General features: G+C 38.3%; 1 long non-coding RNA gene across 2 annotated transcripts in view; it reads right to left on the bottom strand.

Moving 5' to 3' along the window:
- Positions 1-563: 563 nt before the first annotated feature.
- Positions 564-15,089, bottom strand: part of LOC107313372 — a 58,374-nt gene continuing 43,848 nt past the window's right edge. The window contains exons 2-3 of one of the 2 annotated variants that reach the window (XR_001554972.1): positions 2,802-2,929; positions 564-994 (exon numbers count right to left, since the gene is read on the bottom strand). This is a non-coding gene — a long non-coding RNA (uncharacterized LOC107313372). The remainder of the gene's footprint in view (positions 995-2,801; positions 2,930-15,089) is intronic. The other variant, XR_004307135.1, reaches the window with a different exon arrangement.

Below are 15,089 nucleotides of genomic sequence, written 5' to 3'. Positions count from 1 at the left end.
ATTCATATAAGTCTAGATCACAAGAATAGAAACACAGCTGGCACAGCTAAGAAGGACAGAAGGGGTAGGCACAAAGTATGGGCATCAACTGGCTTCAAGGTTTCTTTAAAGAACTGACTGCATGACAGGAGGACAGGCTGCTTGCTTGCTTCCAAGCAATGGCCAGTATCCAATCACTATAAAGTGTTTGCCTATTCATGGCCCTGCAACAAAGAGAATACTTCATGAAGCCAAACTTACCAAGAAAACAGACAGTACTTCAACCAATTGAGTGGTTTGCCAGTGAGACAACTGTATATCTCTGGTACTATTCACCCTGACTGCTGTTTGGCCCACAGTGCCTAGCTATAACACATACAATTAGAATCAAAAAAACTACTAGCACAAACGCTGCTGCTCTTGCTTTGTTTTCTGCTACGCTCACTTGTTATGTATGCTGCACGTTAACATATACTTAAGGAGAACCTTCACACTTAGTCTATTCTGTTCCATCACCATTACTCTAATTATCTCAACACAAATGAAGAAAATCAAGCAAATGCTTTTCTGTGTAGAAAAAAAAAATCTAACTCCTGTTCATTTTGCTTTTTTAAAAATAAACAAGGAACTACTGGACTGCCTTTCTATGCTGAGAGGAATGAGAATGCAGTATTTCAAATTCAGCAAAGCTTGAAAAGTTTAGTTTTGTGGAGATTGTTCCAAACAACTGTATGTGGCTAAGTTTTCCAAAAAGTAACAAACAGCGAAATCAGTTTGTATTTAGATACACTTGGCTTACAAGGTTGTGGTTTAGCCCCATAGGTAAGCTCAAATTTGACATGGGTTAGAATAAAATAGTCCTTGGCGAACAGTCATGGTAACTGAAATCTTACTCTTGGAGGACTGGTTAAAAGGATCCAGATTCAATTCTTCCCCGGTCATCACAGCTGGAACAGACCTGGTGCATCAGTGCCCAGCTCCATCAATCCAGCATGTCTGATGTGCCTGAGTTTCACTAAGAAAACAAAGTTAGGGAGCCCTGAGACACACAGACATAACATAAATAAAAAAATACATTCACATTTCCAACTGTCCGCACATTCACAAGAACGTTGCACCTATGTTATATTACTCAGCATGTGGTTTCAATTTTAACAACAATGCACATTTGTTCAACTGCATGCTGGCTGCTAACTACACTACTAGCTGTGTTTAAATATGGCACAGCACACAACTGCCTTTCAGGGGTCAAGTGTCTAGCACACTCCTGCTATGGTTACAGTTGGTATAATCTTAGATTACCCAAGCAACACACCCAGACCCTTTGATGTCATGGAGGCATTATGTATATACAGTATAAATACACTGTGTATTCTTTGCAAGGTACAAGAGGGTGCAGGGGGAAAAAAGAAAGGAAATAAAGTATTAACAACAATAAAAGTCTTTTCAAAACTTTTAACTCTTTGCAGACTTACTAAAATAAATAAGTAATGGTCTTATGCTACTCTCCTAAAGCTGAAATTAAGTATTTCTTGACTGATTTTTACAGAAAGACTGTTCATGATAGTTACTTTGATCTGCAAAAAGCTGGTTGAACTGACTCTCGAATGCACTATCACAGTTATTTTTTATTTACCTATTTTACAAATACTTGCTACTATCAAGTTTCCTGAGAAAACATTACTTTGTGGTATACGTTTCTTTTTAACAATGCCAATTTAAGATATTGCCAACAATTTCACCACTGGACCTTTAAACCAGGCAGGCAAAGAGTAGAAGTCAATAGTCCTCACGTGAAACATATACCCAATTTACAGCTTCAGTGTAGAATATAGCTAGAAAGGAAGCAGCATCACCTGCTAAGAAAATATTCTTAAGTCCTATTCTCTGCACGTACTCATTTTCAGACATTACAGTCTTTTCTTAAATGAATTAATACATTCTAATGAAGTTTCTTCAGATTCTTCTTTGTAAAGACCCACTTAGCTTATACGTAGGTTTAAGCAACCTGTGCTTCATATGAAGCTCCAGCCCTCTGATCATCTTAGTGGTCCTCCCCTGGACCCACTCCAAGAGCTCCACATCCCTCCTGTACTGGAAGCCCGGGTCTGAATGCAGTACTCCAGATGGGGCCTCACAAGAGCTGAGTAGAGGGGGAAAATCACCTCCATCTTCCTGCTGGCCACCTCTTTTTTAATGCAGCCCAGAACACAGCTGGCCTTCCAGGCCAGGAGTGCACACTGCTGGCTCATGTCCAGCTTCTTGTCCATCATGATCCCCAAGTCCTTCTCTGCAGGGCTGTTCTCAAAGAGATCTTCCCCCAGTTTGTATAAACACCTGGGATTGCCCCAACCCAAGCGGAGCACCCTGCACTTGTTTGGCCATATTCAACCTCACTAGGTTTTCACGGGCCCACTTCTCCAGCATGTCCAGGTCCCTCTGGATGGCTTCCCTTCCTTCCAATGTATGGACTGCTCCACCCTGACACAGAATCACTAATCACAATCCTTTGGCTGTGTCCAGCAGCCAATTCCTAATCTACTGAACAATCCATCCTTTGAATCTACACCTCTCCAATATAGAGAGAAGGATGTAGTGAGGGACCATGTCAAAGGCTTTGCAGAAGTCCAGGTTCATTTCTGTTCAAGAGCCTTGTATACAAAGCCTAAATATAACAGGAGCTCTTATTTGGCTCTTGTTTCTGTTCTGTTAAGATGAAGGTGTAAAAACAACAGCAACAACAAAAAGCAAACTTGAGATGAAATACAAACATTGCAACACATGAGATGGAAAAAAAATAATAATAATCAGGATTTTCTTACTTTCAGATCTCTTAGGATATTTCTTTAGATTTGCTCCATTCTCAATTTATCTTTTCTATGTTAGGCTGCCTTTTAGAAGGAATCCCTTGAGTCTGTGAAAGCTTGCAGATCTCCTGGAGGGCAGGGAGCTAGGAAAGGGGGAAAAAGAAAAGAAGGAAAAAGGACCAGGATATTACTAATGCAAACACGTCTGCTGGTTGATACTACATAGTACAGATAAACGCTCAGGGAAACGGACAGTGTGTGTATATGGTGGGTGTTATTGTCATCTTCTCAAATAACTGATGATAACTGGGCACTCCAATTGCTCCTACACAGAATAAGGTGGCTGGGAGAATTAATATCCAGACAGAGTGAAAAATTAATGGCTAGCTATTAGAGGAATACTAACTCTGTTATTCCTATTGCTCTAAGAGGCGAATAGAGTAGTTATAAATTAGCAAGTCTTGGCATATCCAGCAGTACGGATATTTAGCCAAGTAGACAGAATTTTAAATAGCCCAGAGCTCTAACCACTTTTTTCTCTCTCGGTTGCTCATTCCACACCCAAGCCAGACAGACATTGCCACATCTGAGTTTAAACAGGAGTTGTAGCATTTCTGAAAGGCAGATTTGGTTGTGAGTACTCAAAAAAGAAGGTTTCAGGAGTCACATTTAGGCCAGTATGCATTTTGATATTGACCTAAACATCCACTCTGGCAGGAAAAAAATAAAAATGAGGAATCACAGAATCACAGAATTACCCGGGTTGGAAGGGACCTCAAGGATCATGTAGTTCCAACCCCCCCTGCCTAGCAGGGCCACCAAACATACACATTTACTAGATCAGGTTGCCCAGGGCCCCGTCCAACCTGGTCTTGAACACCTCCAAGGACGGGGCATCCACAACCTCACTGGGCAGCCTGTTCCAGGACCTAACCACCCTTCTAGTAAAGAACTTACCCCTAACATCCAACCTAAATCTTCCCTCCTTCAACTTAAAACCATTTCCCCTAGTCCTGCTATTATCAGCCCTTTCGAAGAGCTGATAGGAAGAGAGGGAAATGGGGAAAATATGGATAACTTATTGATTTGAAGTTTGAAGAGGAAATACAAGGTCAGTGTTAGAAGCTCAGATATAGAATAACACTTTAGAGCCAAAATAGATGCAGTTACATCAGGCTAACCTAAGCAGGTTTAACTGGTCTAATGGTTGACAGGGTTGTTCTACAGCCATAAAGACTGACATATCGTTCCCTACTGTGAGAGCTTTAGATTTTCTCCTTTCTCTCTAATAAAGTAATCAAGCACCTCTGGAAAACAAATATTGTGATTTCATGCCCCTCTAATAAAGTACGTCACATCTTTTGTAGCAAAAAGTGACAAGAAGTAATGAGAGCATAGTGATCTTGCAGCAAGCATCTACAGCGTTTCAACAAAGAGAGATGGGAGAATTTAAAATGAACCTTGCAAATTTTCCTCCTTATAGTTTTATTCCAGAAAGATCAAAAGGTGGATTTATGCCCTCCAACAGCCTTTAACAATAAATTTATATTTGCCTGCTGCAAACCCAAGACAACCACAAGAAACAAAAGCACTTGACAACCCATACTTGTTTCCAAACTAAAAGAGCTGCTTATACTTTTCATCTGACCTATATATTAGCTAAGCATCTCCTGGCAGAATTGTTCAATAAAGCTTGTGCTAGGTTCTGTTTCACAGCATGTTGAAGAATAGCTGTACATTCGATTGCCCAGGCAGTTACTAAGGTTTGCATGGTTTTTGGCTTTTGTCTTCTTACTTCCTGAGTAGTAAATTAAGAGCAAGCTTTCCTCAAAAAAGTAAAAAAAAAAAAAAAGAAAAAAAAAAAGAAAAAGGAAAGTACATAAAAATTAAATCCATCTGTTTCTAACAAACTAAGTAACTAAGAGGAGGGATCCAGCAGAATATTTTGTTTCCTAAATATCATTTATACCCAGCACAAGTAACCTTACAGTGAAGCTCTAGTTCTAAGTAGTGGCTCAAAGTAAATCAGCTCCCACCCTGCTAAAACCAAACTCGCCATGCCCTGGCTGGCCATTCCCAATGCTGTTTCCCTTGGTCAAGTGCCAGCTGACCCATTGCAGCACCGCTTTTAGCTTACAGGTGTCACATTGATCTTAAAATTCTTTCACTGAATTACAAGATAGATCATATATGAATTGAATCAAGCCAAATTACATTTCTCTAAATTAGAAATTTACTGATTTAGTTTTTGTGCGTTTTATTTTTGTTTTGTTTTTTTAACAGTAGCACTGACAGATACAAATGATATAGGACTTGATATAGGACTTTGCTTCATTTAATTTTTATTTTTTTTTAATCCCCAAATATAACATACATCTTCACATTTTTTTCCACTGGATTTTTCTCACATTTATTCTCTATTGATAAAAAAAATGCTCTCTGGCTGCACAGTACATGATACGTTTGCTCACTAGAGCCAGCTGATGCAGCATCTCTCATTTATACTACTGCTACATCATTCTCAAGTAATGAAGATCTGACTTCTCTTTTAGGGTCGCTACTATTGAATTTCATTTGTTTTTAAAATCTCACTATTAACTTGGAAATGACAGTATGTATACAGCCAGCCTATGCTTGGTGTCTGTTTCCCTTCATTGAGATAGGAATAATACTGTCTCAAGAGGATTTACAAAACAGCAGTTAAACATTTATGGTGACCTTTATGGCAACATTCAACAGCAGCCTTCCTCATTTTTGACATGTGGTCTTTTAGATTAGTTTAGGCTTTCCTGATAATTCAAGTGTCTTCACTACTGTTACTCTGACCACAGGCAAGACATATCCCCATATTGCCTTCCCACTGTGGAGCTTCATTCCATAAAGATAACTCAAATTAGTCCAGTTATCTAAGGGTAATGGAGACACTGAACACAAATGGCATGTAAGATGTTACTTTTTTTATTAATGAACACTAGGGGCTCAATTGACTTTCTGCAGTCTGTAACACAAATATTAACTACAGAGTCTGTTTGGCATCCTTTGTCTGAATAAGGTGGTAGCAATTATTTTGAAAGAAATAAATGCATTTTGTATCAAAGTAACTTATCTCATGTAATAAAGCATGGCTCATCAAAATCTGCTACTTCAGAGTGGTAGGTCTATTTTAGTACTAAATTAAGGATTCATCTCAAAAGTTGAAACAACCACAGTAAGATCTGTAACTGGAATGAACATCCTATGATATTTCTAACAATTCAGTACTCTGCATTAAATACAGTGCTACTGTAATATGCACAGGTGTGCCCTGTGATCAGGAATAAATTCCAAATTTCATTGTTGAAAAGGGTTATTCAACACTACTCTTTATCTGACATTTTTGTAGCTAAGTTTAATAGTGAGGGTTTTCTTTCCATTGTTGGATAACATAAGAAAATAAAATGTAAATCTTTTGAAAGTGCTTTTCTCATAATATTTTGGGCTTATCAACTCAGTTTTAAGAATTCTTTAGTCACATTCCTAAAGTATGTCTTGCATATAATTTTTGGAATGCTTTTTCCCAAATGTATTTTCAGATGCAGAGATTAAATTCATGCGGTTTCTATGTAAACTATCAACAAACAATAAAGTATTAAGGTTTGGCATTAAGCTGCTGTTCCAATACCCTACTTTCACTAATGCACACAGTGCTATTTTTTAAACTACTCAAGATTCATAGTCTATTGCTCAAAGCCAGGTCAAATGCAACTACTCTCCGTGTTGGGAAGAAGTGATTATGTGGCAAGTCTCAAGTGCTAACTCCCCTTGCACTTACACTCAATGTCTCTAAAAAAATTAAGAGCAGACATGAAATGTCATGAAATAGCTGTTGTTGCTCAGCCTTTCCGACACCTAAAAGACTGCACTCACCTAATAACCAGTTGGAACAGGAGACTCTCAGAAGGCTTCTGTCAGACAGACTTTAAGAAATCTAGAACTTATTTGTTGCATTTGTTGTTTTTCTGGTATACAGCATGTAACGTGAAATGATCATTTGGCAGAGTTTCAATTCCTACACTCTGCATTTCTGATAACTTTAAGCACCTTCACATAAAGCTATTACCTAAGCAATAGTAAATTTAGCATGTCATTTAATGTTCACAGACAAGCTCTGAGAATGTATGTACAACCATTACAATGAAGACTACAGTAGCAAGTCCCACATGCAATGCTTCCTGCCATAAAAACTTCCTCCAGTCATTTTGGACAAATTTGAGAGGATTTACAATAAGTAACATAGTCGCACCCAGACTGCCTTCCTGCCTAATAATAATCAAGCAGTGAGGCCTTGGAAATATATGGAAAACAATGCTGACAGAACTGTTTTTAGCAAAATCTTTTCCTCCCTTTGCTGAAGTTAGGGGTGGTCTCAAAAAAAAAAAGAAATTAGAAAAACAAAGATTTAGAGAACTTTGGCTGCAGCTAGCTTACTGGCAAACACAAAACCAAAGATCTGGCACCAGGTGTGAAATTAGTGAGACACCTCAACCTCACAGTCATTACAGTTTTGCAAGATTTCCAACCCCAATAAGATTTCCCAGCTCACACCTCCTTCATCAGTCCTCATCACATTGGCTGAAATTATCTTGGCAGTGGGGATAATTATTCATCAGTTACAATAAGCACTACAGACAAATCTGAACCAGGCATAGTGTTCAGGCCCCCATAGCTTTAGGAACTCCCACTGTGTTTGTAGAACACTTGGCCAGGCAGATAAAAGCTGCAGTTATGGCAGCAAAAACTTTGGAGATACACCTGAATGCTTTAATGTTCAACCTATTGTAGGGAACCTGCTTTAGTTGGCTAATCTCCAGAGGGCCCTTACAGCTCCTACAATCCCACAATTCTGTGATGATTCCCCTTTAACTAGGATGGACACCACATCCTGGTGACTTACCACCAGCTTGGATAATGCACTTGGCAGTTGGGTGGACTCAGGCAAACACCCCTTCAGAATTAAGAGGGAATAAAAAACCACAGACTCATAATTAACCCTCCTCAATATTCCCTCCCAACATATACCAGGTAGATCCCCAGCTGACAGAATTTATTTGCTTGCACAGCCAAGCCTTTCCATTTCTCCTTCTATCAAGTGTTGCCTCAGCCCTCCATCTAGATCCTTGTCCTCCACACAGATAGCGCAAAGTAGAGAAACATTTACTTTGCCATTCACTATCAGGAGCCTGGGATGATGTATCAAATGAGTCTTTCATGTGGTTATAATTTATTCATCATATTACTCCTTTATGTTAAAGAAAATGCAGTGGGGTTAAGTATGAACAGAAAACACATCTTAGCTACCAAATAACACGAAAATATTGAAGTCAAAAGCTCTCGAGTCAGATGAAGCATCATACTATGACAATAATATGTTAATGTTTCAGCCATGCAGACTCCATGGGTCTTTTGAAACACCTGTGGAAACAAGCTATGTGCTATTATTTCAACTCTAACAAACACATCAAACCAACTCAGTTTGTGTATCTTGTTCAGCATACACACAATTGAGTTTTTACAAGATAAACACCCTGATGTAAATATAATACTTCGTACATAATATTACATCAAGCCTATTTTCAACAACTGATACCTATTTTCTTCTCCGTATTTCTGTTATTCATGCTGCACCCAGCTCCTACTCAGAAGGCTTCTGATGTCACTTGCAATGGGATGGAAACCAAGTGCACATCATCTATTTGTCTGTGTGTATTCTATCTTGAAGATATACAGCATAGATTGAACTCTTTCCAAGAAAACCACATCAAAAGACTCCAGGTCCCTCTTTCAGCACTGAGGAAGATCTCTTCTCCTTATCTCCCTCTGCTTTGTTACACTGGATTCATTTTCCCAAATATCATCATACCTCAACTTCACCTACTCTTTCTCCAACTTTACAGCCTCCTCTGAGTGTTCTGTCATTGATAACAGAATCTGGGAAACAATTTTCCTTACCTAGCATTAACATCTCTGCTTTTATATTCATAACTGTATCATAATGTGAATAGCGACATAGTTTTATGATGTCTAAAGACAGGTCTGAGTGGCAAAACCTGCACCACTAAGTGAAAATTTTCCCAACTTGGGAGGTATAGGGTTTCAAGCTTTTCACAAATTTTCCCTTGTTCTAATGAATTACATACTGTGTTAGTTCCTTGTGAATATACTCAGTCATTTTCATTTTTAGTTTCTGGTCCCAGAAAGAAAAGTAGCCTCTAGAGTTAAGAATTTTAAGACAACAGTTTATCATTTGGTTCAGAAACAGAGAAAATGCTAGAAAACAAATAGATTATCGTATTAAATCCTCTTGTATTTTTTTATTTCAACTACAGTAATTTTGAAAGCTAATAATCCACATCAGTAAGGAACAGCTGATGACCAAATGGAAGAGTATGAATAAACATCGTGCACTATTTCTGAAGCTGAAGATTTTATTACCAAATGAGTGATAGATGAGATAATGGTGAAAAGTGAATTCATTCAAACTAAAGCACAAACACTGGCCCAATTATGTTACAGACTCAGGAAGGATTTACGATCCTCACAGTACAAAAACCATTTTCCTTCACACTCCTAAAATCAATTTTGAAGCTAAAAGGAACTTCGTCTTTTAAAGTAGAAAAGTACACCATATACACAGTATAAAACATTTTTGTTCGGTTTATCATAATATAATCACACAGCTTGTTTATTCTTCTCTTGCTGTTTATTTCAACAGTACTGCATCCAAGTCATTCAGCAACTGCCTGCTCCCCACTGTGATGCTCTAAGATAGCCAAACACAACAGCTGATTGTCCTATAAAAACAAAGGATGCAAATCCAAAGCAAGAGTCTCAAAAGAAATTCTCTTCTAATAGTGGTTGGGATGTTAAGGTCGCTGGCTCTCTGGAAGATATGACTCCATGAACCACAACCAAAACAGTTGTTTCAAACTGTCAAGAGACAGCTGATTGCACACTGCTTCTACACTGGGTCTCGCCTGGCTGTGAAACTGCTCTTACTCTGGGTAGGTAAGCACACCTTTCAGCATAGAAACACAAAAGGCAGCTGGAGATGGTCTGTTATAAAACACTATAACTAGATCTACTGGAGATGCTCCATTCAAACACTTCAAGAAAAACTAGCATTTTTTAAAAGTATAGCAACAATGCAAAAATAATCACTCAATAAGCAGTCCGGATTATCCTTTCCAGTTTTAAAATAGCAAATATACTAGAAAATAATCAAGAAAACGAAAGGCTAAGAGGAAATTTAAAAAGCACTCTGCTATGTAAGAACAACATTAATAAGCAGCAAAATGGCCTGCTTATTACAGGAAAAAGCCTGAATTACAGGAAAAACAAATCTCTTTAAATAGCACGGTTCAATAGCTGAAAAAAAAAAGCATAGGGCATTTTTTACAACTGCAGCTAAGAGTAAGGTGTCAACTAGAAGAAAGAGGATGTTCTTATTCAGGCAAGTAAATAAAACATGATGAAATCTTAGAGGAGTCATCCTGTACATCCCCTATGTTCTCTCCACAGGTTTTACATTTCACAGAAGAAGAACCAGCTAATATCTGTGGCAGGAATAAGTCTCTTTCACAACTACGATCTATATCACAGTAACTATAATGTGAAATAATTAATGAAAATTGATTTCTGAGAATTTCTGCTCAGCACTGGGATGCTCAAGCAGCATAAGTTGTATTTTAAAGCCACTTTACAAGAACTGGGCAATAATGACAACATCCAGTACATTTGCATTCAAAAATAAATAACGCCAGAACTGTAAAGTGATTACCCAGAGCACACAAAAGAGACTTCGCAACATCCAAAAACTTGAAATCATTGAAGTTTTGCTCTTATTTCCAGGACGAAGATAGAATCCTGCTGAGACTACAGCAACACTATCTTCAGAAAGTTTACAGCAAGGAACTAAAACTGTACAGTTACTGCCTAAACAATCAACTCAGAGATCCTTGGACCTGAACTAATGCAAACAAATAGGTAATCTTCACTTTTGAAGCAGGACAGCTTTCACCTCTTTTAACACACATTTGAAGCAACTCCCGTACAAATTATACCTGAGGCAACAAGAACATCGGATCTCTTGACATCATTTTCCATTTCTATAAAGTTATCTTACACACCATGCTTTGTTTCCAAAAGAAATCTGTAAGTAACTATCAACATCAAATCAATTCAATAAACATTATTATAATAAAGCATAGCAAAACATAACTGGAGTGTACGTGTACACACATACAGAGGCTATATATGTGTATTTGCAGATATAGTTACATAGATACGAAGATACTCCATTTTGAGGTGTTTTATTCCTGATGAGGAAAACAGGCCGCCCATAGAGCTGACTCAGGAGTAATGTTTATTGGAGAATACTATAAAATGGAAGTGATCCCACTTTAAAAACATCACTCTTCCCCTCACGCCCCCCTACTAATTAACAATTCTATTCTTCTGAGCACCCTAAATCTCTAAGAAAATTTCAACCACTTCTGTGAAAGATTCAAATGTAAACACACCATTGATTTAGCAGAAATTCCTTGCATCAGGCTGGTGTTATTTTTCCTTCCTTTTACACATATGTTAAAATAATCATGTAAAAGGATTCCTTTACTGCATCTTCAAATCTTTCAGAGGATGATTCACTGTATTCATTTTCACTAGGCACAGCACTGCTCAACTTTAACAGAAAGTACCCTTTACATATTTAATGTGGATCCAGACCAATACGCAGAGACTGAATGACTCTCTGCTAATAAGGCCAACAGACTGAAACAAAATACACATGTAGGAAAGAAAGCACGAGTAAGAGGGAAGTGCTTGGCAGAAGGAAAGAAGTTTTTGGTGATTCAGTGGTATGAGAACTAAACCGGGCAGCTTCCCATCAAATTACATCTTTCCATCTGCCCCATCCCCACTCATCAGCACATTAGCCCTATACACTTCTCCCCTGAGTAAATCATTTCAAGAGCAATAGGAAAAATGCAGTAGCTCAGTCAGTATGATTCAGGGGTTCGGAAGCAGGAAATTGGCCTACGAAACCACAACTCTATCCTCAGAAAGGTTGCCTATGTACATGGAAGGGATCTGCTCAGCCCTGAACAAGTCTCTCCACACAGAGCAGGATTTAGGCAGCAAGTTACCACCATGAAGGGGCACAGTCTCTCAGTAGGAGCTAATCTTTCCACAAGCAGAATAGAGTCTTTGCCAGCCTTGTTGAAGGATTCATTTCCTGCAACCTTCATAGTTTTAGAAGCTCACTGACAAGTTGCAATTAACTCAGCTTTGTGTTGCTGTGGTGTCCGAGTAAGTCATCTTCCTCCTCTGAAGCTGTTTTACTGCTGCCAGCAGGCCCACACAGCCACTGAAACATGCTGAGATGAAGTGGGTGCAGAAGGAATAGCTGAACCTTAACTTGAAACTCAAATGGATCTTTGCCAGGGGTTCTTTTAGTTTACCTAATCTATATTAATTCCACATGACAAAGGTGAAGACCTGTTTCTCTTATATCTCATCACACTCCAAGACTACATGCAAAATTCACACAGCAGCTTAAGAGATGTAATGAGAAGGTTGGAGGAGGTATGGATTAGTTATTCAGTGCATGAAGCACAAAACATCTTTTCCAGCTCCAATTTCTCTTTTTACTGCCTTTCTGAACATGCAAACTTTGTCCTGATACAACTGGAGGAGAGGACATCAACAGTCAGGTGGAGGATCTTCATTTCTTCATAAATAAAACCTATTCTGAAAAGGACAGATAAAAGCCCAGAATAGCTGCAAGCTGGTCAGTGACAGAACTGTTTCAAACCTCTGAATGACAAACCCTACTCCCCATGCACACACTTACTATGGTCCATTACCATCTCAGCCTGGATTTTGATTATACAGTATGGGGACCAGAACCAACAGCAGGTTAAATAAGCTGTTAAGCTTTTTGCTAGCAAGGTTCCATCTGACAATTCTAACTAAATATCACATTCAATATATTACAAAGCACTTTTCTAGAAAGATTTACTTCAGAACCAGCATTCTCAAAACTTCACATCCAGACAAATGAAGGGAGGGAAAAGAGATATTTCTGTGCTGTGAGTAAAATCTTGCCCCCTTTTTCCCCCTTAATGATGAGTCTCCAGGCATTATAGAAGACTATAAAACAAAGAGAATTTTGAATAGTATTTGAATAGTAATCTCCCAGGTCTCATCCTCGGGAATCAAGGAGAGTCTGGTAGAAGAAAAGATTTCCTTTTATTTCAGTACAAACTGAAACTGGGAACAGATAGGAGGACTTTGGTTCTGCTAGATATTGTCAAAGACATTATGGATGGAAACATCTCAAAATGCTCTCCAATATATTTTCACAATTTTCTCCAGAGTTCCCACCTCTTTATTAGTGATCCAGGTATTTAGGTGACACTCCGGAATCCATCAAAGAGCAGTCTAGAATGTTGCTGCAGGACAGCCAAACTGCATTGAGATGCCTCACTAGAGTTCTAATTTACGCTCTACACAGAAACTACTTTGAGTAGGCTGTACAGAAGGGACTGGACTGAGCTGCCAAAGAAAATGGAATTTAACAGCCAAAGTACGTGAAAATATCTCCCAGAATTATGCACTGCATCTGTACTGGGGAAACATTTTCTTCCCTTCTTAATTCAATTTACTTTTTATTTCCATCGGAAAGTCATTTTGCAACAATTTGCTATTATATCTATTACATTTTAGACTTATTTTTACTTCATTAAATCATTTGAGAGCACTAATTTCAATCAAGGGACTTCACTAATTTCATCTCTCAGTATAAACAACCAATGCCTCACCTCTTGTAAACCACCCCAGTCTCTTTTGTTTTGTAGTTTTTCACTACAAAACTGCTGTAATCACTGGCAGAGTCATACCATACAGACTATTCCAGCACCAATAGACTTTCAGTATCTTATGTCTGCAAGGATATTTAACTACGTATAATGAGCATCCCTGGATAGAATCCAACTGCCTGAATGATTTGGGTACTCCAACACAACAGGAAAGGGGATGCCACTGAAAATAGAGTGTAGAACTGAAATGAAAACATATGGAAAAGTTCTCCTGTTCTTCACATTGTGTATACACTTTAATTATCCTTCTCTTTTTGTCTTTGTTTGAACCTGAAAAAGAGGGGAACGTCAATCTAATTATACAAAGCACAATGCTCTGATTGTGTTCAAACATCTCCAACCCCACACTGAATAATCACTACAGAGTAAGTTCAGAGACAGATGTTTAAAGCTGTTACTCAACAACTGCATTGAGGATATGAAGAATGTTAAGACATTCTCTTGCCTTATTACTATGTCTATGCCTAGAAATACAATTCCCCTTCTATTATGTACCCCAAATAAGAAAACAGCTATTTACAGACCTTCTCACTTGATCTTACCCTGCCATATTATTTTCACTAGACTCTTTCTCCAGGACAGGAAATCTGTTCAATAAGGATCAAGTCTACTCTTTTACCTCATCTTCATTTGCATACTTAATCTTCCCTGAATTCACTTGTAATTGTCATGGCTTTTAACCCAGAACCCACAAAAAGAAAGCCATAATTCACAAATCTCTGCTCCATAATACTATCCTTACATTCTTTACTGTAAAAGTGGAGATTCATTCTATTAGGTTTAGTTGCAGACTGCTTCTCCATATCTGATATGGAGACCAACTCCTCATCCTAGCAGAAGGAACAACTGAACGACAAAAGCTTGCCTTACACATGTTGTTGCAGTATAATAATCACTGTAGTTATGCTCAAATGATTACTAATTATGAAAAAAAGAAAAATGTTAAAAGTACTTAACTATTGAATAACATTAAATATGGTTCGTCTGTGGTTGGACTTGATGACCTTCAGGGTCTTGTCTAACCTGGTTAATTCTATGATTTTATGATAAGGCTGCCTTTTTCCATTAGTGAAGAGGACAAATGTTCTTATGCCTTTAGAACCCAAGTCTCCAAAGTCTCCCCATTCTTGCCAGTAACACTCACAAACAAGGTAAAAGTTCTCATTTCCATGGAATCATAGAATCACAAGGTTGGAAAGCATCTACAAGATCACCTAGTCCAACCACCTTCCCATTACCATAGCTACAGCAAATCACTAAACCATATCTCATAGCTCCTCATCCAGATGCCTCTTGAACACTGCCAGGGACAGCAACTCCATCACCTCCGTTGGCACCCGTTCCAGTGTCTAACCACTCTCTTAGAGAAGTTCCTTCTTGCATCTAG

This window comes from Coturnix japonica, chromosome 4 (genome assembly GCF_001577835.2).
Source record: "Coturnix japonica isolate 7356 chromosome 4, Coturnix japonica 2.1, whole genome shotgun sequence".
NCBI lineage: Eukaryota > Metazoa > Chordata > Aves > Galliformes > Phasianidae > Coturnix > Coturnix japonica.
The sequence above is the reverse complement of the archived record's forward strand: the minus strand, read 5'-3'. Positions and strand labels throughout refer to the sequence as shown.